This window comes from Camelina sativa, chromosome 11 (genome assembly GCF_030686135.1).
Source record: "Camelina sativa cultivar CO46 ecotype springtype chromosome 11, ASM3068613v1".
Lineage (NCBI taxonomy): Eukaryota > Viridiplantae > Streptophyta > Magnoliopsida > Brassicales > Brassicaceae > Camelina > Camelina sativa.
In genome coordinates, this window is record NC_141890.1 from 25183080 (window position 1) to 25196568 (window position 13489).

The 13489-nt window shown below is 39.0% G+C and overlaps 2 non-coding genes across 2 annotated transcripts; both read left to right on the plus strand.

Moving 5' to 3' along the window:
• Nucleotides 1-2506: 2506 nt before the first annotated feature.
• On the plus strand, nucleotides 2507-2613 carry LOC147934361 (small nucleolar RNA R71). Its single transcript, XR_015573323.1, has one exon. It is a non-coding gene; the product is annotated as a small nucleolar RNA R71 (small nucleolar RNA).
• A 6864-nt stretch (nucleotides 2614-9477) lies between these two features.
• LOC147934362 (small nucleolar RNA R71) lies at nucleotides 9478-9583 on the plus strand. The gene has a single exon (XR_015573366.1). It is a non-coding gene; the product is annotated as a small nucleolar RNA R71 (small nucleolar RNA).
• Nucleotides 9584-13489: the final 3906 nt, after the last annotated feature.

The window sequence follows — 13489 nt, forward strand, 5'->3', positions numbered from 1 at the left end:
ACGGTCGAGCACCTTGACCAAATTTTGAAATTTCAAAATTTTTCTTCTTGTTCTTCCCTCCACTCGATCGTTCTAATGATTTGAAGATCAAATGGGCCTCAATTCCTTTCCAGCTCGGTCGAGTACCTCTCGTGGGTTGGTCGAGTGGGCTTGCGAGTCTCCTTCTCCAAGTCTAAACCTCTCCTTACCCAACTACATTCTCACCTAAAGGCCTGTCCAACACAAACAAAAAAGAAAACACATCAAAACTACAAGGAAAATAAACCATATTTACAAAGGATACCTTAGGGACTTCCTCCCGAGTGAGCTTGTTTAAAGTCACTAAGCTTGACTTTGATGTCCTTTTTAGACTTGGTTTAGATACCAAGGAGGTGATGAAATCCTCCCTGGAACCTCTTGATCACTGTGAAGTTGATCCTTGATCACCTCACCCTTAACACACAAACCATGTTTCTTCTTGATTTTGAGCCTTGGTCTTGCCTTCCTTAAGGACCTCTTGTTCAGCTTAACTTGAAGATCCTCAACCATACTAGTCAACTCTTGAACTGACCTCTTAAGCTTTTCCACAGAATCATCTTGAAAGGAGAGCTTAGCCTTTGGAGTTGCTTCACCACTTGAACCTTCTTGACCTCCTTTGTCCTTGATAGTAAAAGGTTGATCATCAATGGTAGGAAGGTTGGTTGGGTTATAGATGTTAAACTTCATGGCTATATCTTCAGCAATGTTCAAGGTCACAAGACCCTCTTTGACATCAATAACTACTCCAACAGTGGCTAGGAATGGCCTTCCAAGAATGATTGGATCTTCAGGTTCCTTGTCCATCTCCAACACCACAAAATCAGTGTGAACCCTTGCCTTCCCTATCTTAACTGGGACATTCTCCAACCTTCCAACTATTTCTTTGTTTGACCCATCAGCTAAACATATATGAAGGTTGGTGGACTTGAAATCAGTTCTCCCAAGCTTTTGTGCTATGGAGTATGGCATCACACTTGTTGAAGCTCCCACGTCACAAAGGCATTGGTTGTAGTGAAGATAGCTAAGTGTGCAAGGCAGATAGAATGGACCTGGATCTTTAAGCTTGATTGGAATGATAACTCCTCCAAGTTCCTTAAGATCCTTCTCATCTTGAGCTTCAGCCTTCTTCTTTGACAAATCAAGCAAAAAGTCTTTGTAGAGAGGATATGGATCATACTGTTCCAAGACAGGTCCTCTCTCCTCTTCTTGGTAAGCAATGGTGATCTCTTGTATGGCCAACACTTCCTCAACCACAGCTTCTTCAATCACAACCACTTCCTTCAAAGCCTTCTCTTCCTCTTGTTGCTTAGCCATCATCTCCTTTCTCTCAATGATTTCCCTAAGCTCCTTAATCTTTTGTGCTTTGAAACGTCCTGGGAATGGAAGAGGTGGCTTGTAAGCAGGAGGAATGTACTTAGCAGGCTTGACAGCTTCTGAGTCTGCAACTCGATCGACCACTCGAACAGCCACTCGATCAGCAGGCTTGACAGCTTCTGAGTCTGCAACTCGATCGACCACTCGAGCATGCACTCGATCGAGTGGCTGTTCGAGTACTTGGTCGAGTGCAATAACGGACTCCAGTTGCTTTGCACAAACGTCACTTGGGGCTTCAGTAACTAATGAATTCCCCCAAACTTGGACTTCACTGTCCTCAGTGACTTCCTCGTCAGAGATATGAATGGATTTTGCAGTGAACTCCCTTGGATTTTGAACAGCTTTTCCAGAGAGTTGGTTGGGTTTAGGAGCTGAAGTAGAGGCAATGTTACTCTCCATATACTTCATTATGGAGTTGAGGCCCTCAAACTTCAAGTTCAGATCATTGTACTGTGATGCGAGCTTTTGATTCAACTCAGCAAACTGTTTGGCTTCCTCAATCTTGCCTTGTGTTTGCCCAATCAACAACTGTTGCATCATTGCTCTTAAGTCTTGTTCCTGGCCTTGGTTAGTCTGAAACCCTGGTGGGGGACACAATTGGGGCTGGAACACTTGGTGTTGTTGCTTGGGGATGTAGTTTTGTTGCTGTTGAGGTTGAGGAGGTGGATAGACCTGGTCTTGAGGGTTGGCCACATTGGTGCTCCTATAAGAGAGATTGTTGTTCTTGAAACCTCCTTGGTTGTAGCCTTTGAATCCTCCCTGGTTCTGCATGTAGCATAACTCAGCAAATTCAGGCTCCCCCTCTTGAACTGGATCTTCCTCTTCACCAATGAAGTGAATGGACTTGGATTGGCTGAGGAGGATCTTGTCAAGCTTCTCATTGACCATCTTCAAATCCTTCTTATACTTGTCCTCTTGATCAGTTGAGGAGCTCCTTATGGTCCTATCATAGTCCTCATTATAATTGCCATCAGATTGAGCAAGATTCTCAACTAATTCCCATCCTTCTTCCACATTCTTGTTGAGGAATTTGCCATTAGAGGCTGTGTCAAGAAGCATTCTTATCTTGGGAAGCACTCCTCTATACAAGGTGCTTAGAAGTGACTCATTGCTGAAGCCATGGTGAGGACACTGAGTTTGGAATCTTTTAAACCTCTCCCAAGTTTCACAAAAGCTCTCATTATTCCTTTGAGCAAACCCAGAAATCTCATTCCTCAGCCTAGCAGTCCTTGCATTGGAGAAGAACTTGGCCAAAAAAGCTTTCTTGCATGCATCCCATGTGGTGATAGCTCCAGTAGGAAGAGTCTTCTCCCAAAGGTGAGCTTTGTCTCCAAGAGAAAATGGGAAGAGTCTTAATTTGAATCCATCTTCACTCACTCCATTGATCTTAGTGAGTCCACATATTCTGTCAAACTCATCAAGGTGATCTAATGGATCCTCCATTGGCAACCCATGAAACTTGTTTGCTTGTATCATTGAGATCAATCCACTCTTGATCTCAAAGTTATTGTTGGCTACTGAAGGTGGCACAATTCCAGCCCTTTGGTTGTGGGTATTGGGTGCATCTCTTGCACCAATGTGCCTTGGTCTTTGCTCATGGATAGCTTGTTGCTCCATGATGTCTTGACCTTGTTGTTGTTGAACTACTCTTCCTTGCTTATGTCTCAAACCCTTATGTAGCCTGTGGATGTTGTCAATAGGCTGTTGAAGACTATCCTTGCCTTTTGACCTTGTGTGCATCAACAAACTCTACTACGGACTCGAACAGGTACACGGTCGAGCGCAGGCTCGAGTGGGTGGTCGAGTCGACTGGGAAGTAATGGCTAATTTGATCCGGCTTCTGGCTCGATCAAGTGCTCGATCACAGCTCGGTCGAGTGGTGGTCGAGTAGGTGGTCGAGTGGGTACCTGAAACACAAAACAGCCAAGCAAAGGAAGATTCGAGTTCAGTAACTTCACAAGTGTTTAAAACGAACTTAATCTTAGACTAATATTGATCCTAAATGTCAGAAAACACACTCAAATGGGCAACGGCGCCAAATTGAAACTGAGTTTCTTTGTGGTGTATGAATGAATGATGTATGGAATGATGATGTATGGAATGAATAGAAGTCAGGGTGTTTCAATTCCCCTTATGCAGTTGCAGTATAAGAGGTGTCAATCCTATCTGAGTGATTGTGAACAATTAAGATGTGCATATGAGTCTAAGTCAAGCCAATTGTAAAGATTGTTTGTCACTAACAATCCTAAAATGAGATATGAAATGCAGAAAGTAAAAACAACTAGAACAGGATACTAAATGCAAACAGAACAAACAACTTGAAGCTATAATGAAACTAGAACAAAGATAGAAACTATGCTAATGGACTAATGCAAGACAAGTAATGAACAGGAAACTACGTGAATGCAATGGAAATGAAACAGGAATGAAACAAGACAATCACAAATCAAAAAACACAAGTTCTGGGGATGAACTCGAGCAGCACTCGACCGAGTGTAGGTCGAGTGGGTGGTCGAGCTAGACTTAAACGTGAAAACAGAGCAACACAAGAAAAACAGAGCAAAGCTAAAACCAATCAAACAACAAACAAGCAATGATATTTAAACTAGGATTTCAATAAACAAAGAAGGCCTTGAGGAGGGATTCATGGGCTGAGCTAATCATTGTGGTTATCTAACTTGGTCAACAAATCTCAAGCAAACATTGAGCTGATCTCTAGACATACTATTCTAATACATGTTTAATCCACTCTCATGGCAAGAAACAATCAAACCTATGCAATTCTAGACTTGTTCTCACAAAGAAAAGAATCTACACAAGCAGGCATTAAGCAATACATCTCAAACCAAACAAGACTCCTAATCTCTTAGCAAGCCTAATGGTAAGCTCTAGATCTAGCCTTATCTATGCTCCTTAGACATTGGTGTGATGCTAAGATGCTTGAAATCAAACCCTACCCTCTCAGATACAGGATCAGCATTAAGATCATCTAGCCTAGAAGAGATCTACAACAATCAAGCTTGACCAAATCAAACAAACCACAAGATCAACCCAGCCTAACCCATCCTCAAAGTCCTAAACAAACTACTCACAAGAACACATGGTGAAATATGTCAAAAACCCAGAAAATAATGAAACTTGCATCATTAGAGAGATGAAACAGAGATCTACAATATTGATGAAGGAATAAAACTCGAAATCTTAATACTTTGAAAGTTATGAAACAAACAAAATATAAGAATCTAGTCTTTCTCTCTCAAACAAGTACAAGATCTAAAAATAAAATAAAAGTGCAAAAGGAATAATATCTAAAAAAGGTAAAAACTAGGTTTTAGACTCTCTAAAAAGCTGGACTCTTTTGTGGCTGCAAGTACAAGGGCCTTATATAGGAGGTGAGGTGGAAGCCCTAAAAATACAAAAAGTCAAAGTGGTCAACGGCTCGGTCAACTCGACCAGTGCTCGGTCGAGTGGCTGGTCGAGCTGGCTTCTCTCGTGCATTCTCCACTCGGTCGAGTCCTCCTCAGCACACGGTCGAGTGGTGGTCGAGTGGTGCGGTCGAGTTGGACTCCGGACCTTGATTCTACAGCCTTAACTCTCTTGTTTTCTCCTCAGGACAGCTTCACTTCTCCTCAACATTGCTTCCATGCTCCTTAAGCTCCAAAATCACCTGTTTATGCATGAAAAGATGCAAATGCAATGCAACTACACTCTAATGCATGATTAGTCCTAAAGCTACACAATAATGGCCTAAATGGATAGCAAAAGATGCAAAAGTTGTGAATAAACTAAGGGAAAACAAGGTAAAATATATGAACATCACTAGGTTTGAGATTATCTAAAAAGCTGCCCCCTTGTGACTGCAGGGTACAAGGTCCTTAAATAGAAAAAAGGAGGGGAAGCCCTAAAAATGCTAAAAGACAAAATAGCCAGGCAGCTCGGCCAACTCGACTCGGTGCTCGGTCGAGTTGGGTTTTCTTGTGCTCCTTCCACTCGGTCGAGTCACTCTCAGCAAATGGTCGAGTGTCTGGTCGAGTGGGCAGTCGAGTGGGACTCTGGACCTTGGTTCTCCAGCCTTAACTCCTTTTCTTTCTCCTCATGATTGCTTCACTTCTCCTCAGCATTGCTTCCATGCTCCTTAGGCTCCAAAATCACCTGTTTATGCAAGAAAATATGCAAATTCAATGAAACTACACTCTAATGAAAGAATAATCCTAAAACTATGCAATAATTGTCAAAAAGGATAGCAAAGGATGCAAAAGATGTGAATATATTAAGGGAAAACAGGGTAAAATATATGAACATCAACACCCCCAAACTTAGTCTTTGCTTGCCCTCAAGCAAATAACAAGACATAAGAAGGTAGGTGAGGGCTGAAAGTGGGATCTCAGCTCCTAAAGCTTGCAAATAAACCAGCTAGAATAAATGTCCAAAGTATTCTAGTACTATGATGCAAGTTGAATGAGCTGTACTTAAAGACTTTAGACAAACCTATCACAACCTTTACTGATTTGAGCCTTAGATGTCCACATGCATTCAAATCAACTATTTCCTTTAACATTCATTTAATCAAGAACATGGATCAATCTTATGCAATGTTTTAAACTCATTTGGCTTGGAAATAAAGGTTTAGAGACAATGATGGTCTCTGTTTAGAGTGGGGCTTATCAATATCAAGGTTCTCTCATAAAAATGGATTGAGCTTTAGAAGAATGCTAAAGGTAAGAACACTTAGACACATACAAGAACAAAACCTTGTCTACCCAAAAGTAACCCAAGTGTTTGATCCTATCATTCTAAGCCCAAATGATCCTAGTTCTACCCTTTATCTTCTTCTCTTCTCAAATACTCTTTTCTCTTCTGTTTTCAAGCCTTAGGAGAGATTTCTTATTTGATCTTTCTAGTGGAATGGGAGATTCTTACTTATTTGCTATGGTTCTCTTTTCTTCTTATTCTTAAGACATAAAAGCATTTTGCTATACTCTTCTTTGACTGAAACCATCTTTAAACAATATCATACTTCCCATTCTTTAACTAGACTTGGATTTTACTTAAACACATTCCCCTCCTAAAGACTCTAACATTTTCTTTCTCTTTTCCTCTTTTCTTTTCTTTCTTTTTCAAACAACCAAATCCCAAACCCAACAATGAAATCACTTAGTCCTATCTAGTTTGGAAAATGCAAACTAGAACTACACAAGGCGTTATTCTTGTCAGTTCAAACCTAACACTTTCTACCAAGGTCAATCCCAAAATAGGCCTTACACACTCAAGAATAAACATGGCTTGAAAGAAGGGTTGGTTAAGGGTATTGGAAACTGATTTTAATGATTCAATCAGCTACTTGGATCAACACGAGTGGTAAAAAGGAGAAAGATGATCCAAATATGTATATGGTATCCATGAGTTTAAAGCAATGCATAAACTAATAATTACAAGTCAATACTAGGTTCATATAAATAAGAAATGACATCAAATCACAACATGCTTCAATTTAGACAAAATGCAATGCAAGAATTCAAGGCTTGGTTCAATCTTATGCTTCTAACTACTCAACTAGCATCAAAGTACTATTAACTTGGGCATTGATCCTAGTTTAGTCAGTGTTCAAGAAAGCGGTCTAGGCGCTAGGCGCTCAGCAGACGCCTAGATGACCGCCTAACCCGCTTAAAATTACATACATTTTATTTTAATATTTATTTTTGATTTTTAAATTACATATAATTAAATTATTATGTTTTATATCTATATACGTAATTATAAACATTTATATGTTGTTAATATAACTTAAATAAATGTATTTTTCTTACCGTTGTTTATAATTTATAAATTTTTTATTTTTATAACATATATTTTAATATAATTATATATATAATGTTTTATGTTGTAAACGCCTAAACCGCCTAAAAACCGTTTAGGCCCCGACTAAGCGTTCTAGGCGCTAGGCGTTGGGTCACCGTCCAGATACCGCCTAGCGCTTTCTTGAACACTGAGTTTAGTGAATTAAACAAGCTAACAAGGCAATACTCATCATAGATCCCTAATACAAATAATTAACAGTCCTACATGAAACATGCTAAACAAGATGCTATTATGCAATGCAAACTACATGAACACTCTTGTTTTTTTTGTTTTTTTTTTTTTTGTAAAGATTTTTGCAAAAATTTTCAAATTTTTAGGTTTTTCTATGCCATAGATGAAATGCAAGTACTAACATGATTATGCTAAAAATTTGAAATAAGAAAATAAAACACAACATCAAATGTCATCTCAAACCCTCCCCCAAACTTAAATTACACAGTCCCTTGTGTAAGAGAAATTTGAAAGAGGATTTAAGAATCAAGAAAGAGCACAAAAATAACAAATGCAATGGTATATACAAAGATAGAGTAGGAGTACTACTTGGGATGGGCTAAGGGTGGGATTCATTTGATATCCACCAAGTGCTTAAAGGACATTCATGCTACCTGCCCAACCATAACACTAAAGAAAGCAAGATCAAAATAACAAGAAACTTAAACCAATATATACAAAGGATACGTTTGGGACTTCCTCCCAAGTGAGCTTGTTTAAAGTCTCTAAGCTTGACTTTGCATACTTCTTATGCTTTGGAAGAGTCATAGAGAGGTGATGCAGTCCCCTTTGTTCCCAAAGATTGTATTGCTCCTCTTATTCCTGGGTCAATGCTAAAAGAGCTGTGTCTGCTAATAATACTCAGACCTTCCCTTGCTTTCTTTGGAGAGGAACTTTTGACTTTACCATGGAGTTGCTTGATTTGCCCATTTATCTCCTCATCCTTAGTTGTTAATTCCCTCACTGAATCATGGTAGAAAGTTGACAGTCTGAAGCTCAGACAAACCATCAAAGGAAGGATTTCTTGGCTCTTGTTGTTGGTGAAGCTTGGGGATGAAGTCTGGGCATTTTGGGTGACTTGGTACCACTCGGTCGAGTGACTTAAGGTGCTCGGTCGAGTGGTAGGTCGAGTGGAAGGCCGAGTGACCTAAAATCTTTGTTTCTACCCCATTCACACCCTTAAAGATTTCAGACTCAGTTTCATGACCTTTTTCTTCAATCCTGAAGGTCTGCCCATCAATAGTTGGCTTCTTCTGCTCAAGCTCTTTAATTTGTGGCTTATCCTTCATTTCAAGATCTTCTAATAAAGGTTCATGACTCAAGACCATCATTGCTTGCTGATCAATAGAAGCCTTGTACTTTTTCAGCATTTGCTCTTTAAACCGTCCTGGAAATGGCAAAGGTGGCTGATAGGGAGGAGGAATGAACCAAACCGGCTTGCTAAAATTTTGAGCAATGACTCGATCAGGCACTCGACCAGGCACTCGACCGTGTGCATGGTCGAGTGTATGGTCGAATGGTGTCTCAAGCTCAGTTCTCTTCTCAGTCTGCACCTCTGGTTGAAGAAAATCCTCCCCAACTTGGTTGCAACTGTCCTCAGTGCGCTTTGAAGGTAGTTCTTTGAGAGAGATATCTTGGGCAGTGGCAAACTCCTTTAAATTGTCAATTGTGGTCCCATTGAGTTGACTAGAAGAAGAAGATTCATTCTTGCTCTCTAATAGAAGCATTCTGCAAGTTAAGGCTTCAATCCTGGTATTAAGGTCACTGTATGTGCTGTCCACCTTGTTATTCATATCTGTGAGCTTCTTACTTGTTTCCATAGCTCCATTAGCTTGATCTTATAGGAGTTTCTAAAGCATACTCTTCATCTCATGATCTTGAGCAGGAGCTGGCTGGGGTTGTTGTGGAGGATAAACTGGGACCATAAACTGCTCAGCTTCACAAAGAACATGTACTTGCTTCTGCTGGGTTAGAAAGAGGTTATCTAGCTTCTCAAGCTTCTCCTCTAAAGCTTGTAGTTCCTTTCTATGCTCTTCCTCAGAATCAACACCTTCTCTTAAGCTTCTATCATATTCCTCACTATAATTGCCATTGGACTGAGCAAAGTTCTCTACTAAGTCCCAACCTTCATCTACATCTTTATTTATGAAGCTTCCATTGGAGGCTGTGTCTAGGAGCATCCTGATCTTGGGAAGAACACCTCTATACAAAGTACACAACAAATATTTTCTGCTGAATCCATGATGTGGGCATTGTCTCTGGTAGCCTTTGAAGCGCTCCCATGCTTCACTGAAAGATTCACCATTCTGTTGGAGAAATCCTGAAATTGCATTCCTCAAATGTGCAGTCCTTGAACTAGTGAAGTATTTTGCAAGGAATACCTTCTTACAATCAACCCAAGAGGTGATTCTTCCAGGAGGTAGAGTCTTCTCCCACTGATGGGCTTTTTCTCCTAGAGAAAAAGGAAACAATCTTAGCTTCAAGGCATCCTCACTAACTCCATTTATATTGGTGAGGCTACAGAGCCTATCAAACTCATCAAGATGGGAAAGGGGATCTTCATTAGGCAGTCCATGAAATCTGTTGCTCTGAACCATGGAGATCAAACTAGTCTTGATTGTGAAGGTTGTGTTGTTGACAACAGGAGGCACTATCCCATATCTCTGAGTATGAGTAGTGGGAGCATCACTATCACCAATCTTCCTTCTTCTTTGAGGTTTAGTCTGATCATGTGGGAGTTCCATTGCCACCTCTTCTTCTGTTTTTTTTAGTCTATGAACAGGTGCTCGACCAGGTGCTCGAACAAGTAGTAGACCATTTGCTTTGACGTACTCAACCGAGTGCCTAGCCGAGTGGTACCTGAGAATCAAAACAGAACACCAGAACAAGAAAGTGGTGAGTAATAGAATCAAAAGTAACATAGCTTAATCTTGAAACATTGAAATCTCAACTGAAACATATAAACACCCTAACGGCAACGACGCCAATTGAAACAAGAAATTTTTCAAGTATCTACTTATGAATGAATGAATGATGCAATCAAACAAACAAACATAAGTATGAATGATCAGAATGTATGCAAGGTGTATCAATTCCCTTATGATGTTGTAGCATAAAAGATGCCAATCCATAAAGAATGTGATATGTAAGCAGTCAAGATGTGATCAATGCATTCAAGTTAAGCCAACTATCAAGTTGATTTGTTTCTAACAACCTAATGACAATAATGAAATGCAAAGAACTAAGGCAACTTAAGACAATACTAATGCTGAATTAAACTGTAGAACAAGTGCAATAAACAAGACTAAGAAGAATTAACTAATAAGCAGAAGAAAACATGAATAGAACAATGCATAAGCAAGAAAGTAAAATGGAGCTCGACCTAGCACTCGGTCGAGTGCATGGTCGAGTTGCCAAGCGAATGAACAGAAACAGAGCAAATAATGAAAACAGAGCAAACAACAGCAATTAACAATACTTAAACAGGGAAATCAATAAATAAAGAAGGTCCTAAGGATGGATTCATGGGATGGACTCAAGCTATGGCTATCTAAATTGGTCAACAAACCTCAATCAACAATGAGCTATCTCTAGACAATGATCTTCTAATACATGTTAATCCATTCTCATGACAATAACAATCAAGCCAAGATACATCTTAGACCTAGTTCTCACTAGCTATTACATATCAAAGCAGGCATTAAAACCCAGATCATCAATGTCAAAAATCACTTTAAACATCTAATCTCTTAGCATGCTTCATGATAATCTCTAGCATTAGCCTTATCTAACAACTTAGACATTGGTGTAATGCTAAGAAGCTTAAGATTTATCCTTACCCTCTCAGTATAAGAATAGCATAGAGCATATCTAATCTAGAAGAGATGTATAAAAATAAAGCTTGATCAATCTAAACACTCATAACCTTTACCCAGCCTAATTCATCCCTAAGATCCTAAGCCACTAATAAGATCTAAAAATCATCATGAAGAACACAAACCCAGAAATTAATGAAACTACCATGATTAGAAAGATGAGATAAAGATGAACAATATTGAACAAAGAAGTGAAAGCAAATACTCAATAGATCAAAAGTTATGAAGATTACAATTTTTGGTGGCTAGACCTAAAAAAACGAGCTTGTTTTGTGGCCAGAGTTAAGAGACCTATTTATAGAAAAGAAGGGAAGCCCTATATAGCTAGGAGACAAAATAGAGAGGCGGTTCACAACTCGACCATGTGCTCGGTCGAATGCATGGTCGAGTGACCTCTTCTTCTGCTTCTTCCAACAGTCGAGTCCTCGATCTGGGATGATATCTGTTCAGTAAATTCGGGATAACTTTTGCACCATAACTCCGATCGGCCTGAGACCACCGGAATTGGAAAGCTAACTCGGTTGTCTACAACTTTTGTGAAGAACATGGAAGACGAATGCAAACGGAAGATCTTTATTCGGGTTGATCTTTGAGGGACTTGTTTTGAATCCGACCGAGTGTTCTTTGGGAAACGGTCGAGTGTGTGCTCGGCTCCATTGTCGAGTGATTGATTTCCTCCTCTTTTGAGCCTTATTCCCTTGCTAGATGTCCCTTTTTGATCACAACTTATTCTTTGTGCTTCCAAAGTACCTAATTCACCTGTTTATGCACACAAATATGCAAATGCAATGCAAATTCTATCCAAATGCATAAACTGAGAATAAAAGACATAAATGTGCTAAAACTAACTCTAAACAATGCAAAACAGGAGATAAATGCAAAATAAAAGATGGTAAAATATAGAGTTATTAACTCCCCCAAACTTAGTCTTTGCTTGCCCTTAATCAAACAATCATGACATAAGAAGGAAGAGAAGTTTGAAGATGGGAACTTATAAACAAAGAGCAATAACAAAGGATTCAAACCACAATCCTTAAATGCAATTCAATGGTGCAAAGAATCAGTCAAAGTGTTTACAAATATTTTCCTAAGCTTATCACAATGCATCATTCTAGTTCAACTCCTATCTATTAGTAATTCCCATTGAACATCTCTTTCACATTCATTAAAGTGTTTGGTGTAACCTTGCAAATGGAACATGAATCAAGCTCAATTGGTTGAAGGGTAAGGCGTTTGAAGGTAGGCTGATAATTGTGTTTTTAGGGTGATTAACTCTCAAACAAGAAGGAATACTAGACAGTTGTGAAACCAATCTAAGACTGAGAACAATTTAAGCATACAAAGCTTAGCTCTTGATGTTCTACCCACCTAGAAGCTTTTCTACCCTTTTCTCATCCTTCTTTTCTTTATTTTCAACCCAAAAACTCAAACTTTGATTTCTTGAACCCCTTTTTGTAACTTCTGGTCTCATTCTTTTTGTATATCTCTAAGGCTACTGTTTATTTTAAACACTAGCTCCTTCTCTTTCTTATTCTTTCTTTGCTATACTCCCAATCTTATTTGACTTTTCTTTACTCTTTTCTTTTTGATTCTAGGAGACTATAACAATACTTTCTATCCCTTTCCTTTGAGACTTAGAGCTTATAACCAAACTTAACCTTAGAGACTTTTCTTTTCTATTCTTTTAACCAAGTAAACCTTTTTTCCCTTCTTATTCTCTCTTTTTCCAAAACCTGAACCCAAATCAACATTCTAACCACCTATTTCTTTCAAAACCAGTCTTATTAGCTAGTTCTAATGATTCCAAACCTAGCTAAAGCAAGAGCCAGTTCTTTGTCGTTCTCAATACTCTCAAGATTCCACAACCTATAGCATTATCAACAAAGAGGCCTCACTCAAAAAAAAAAATCAATACAAGGCTTGAAAGAAAAGGCTGGGGTTTCAAGGTATGGCAAGAGATTGGGTTAAATGAATAGAGTGGTAAAAAGAGAGTGTTAACCCAATTCAAAGTTCCATGAGCTAGCATTCATAGTCCATAAGCAAGATATTTGATGATCAGATTAAAGTCCAATATTATAGAGATGCAAAAAATGATCAAGCAAGTTTCACACAAGAAGGAGATGCTTTCAAATGACACAATGCTTTAAACATAGATTCTTCATTTTTTTCCAAAGACTGAACTAGCAACAAAGCACTATAAATGAGGGATGTGGGTTCAATCCTAAGAATCTACTTCTAACATGGTAGATTTAATCATTGTTCCCCAATGCATATGTACAATCCTATATGCAATATACTAAAGACAATCCTAGAATGCAATGCAACTATATGAACACTCTGTTTTTGTAAAGATTTTTTTGAAAAAATTTCAA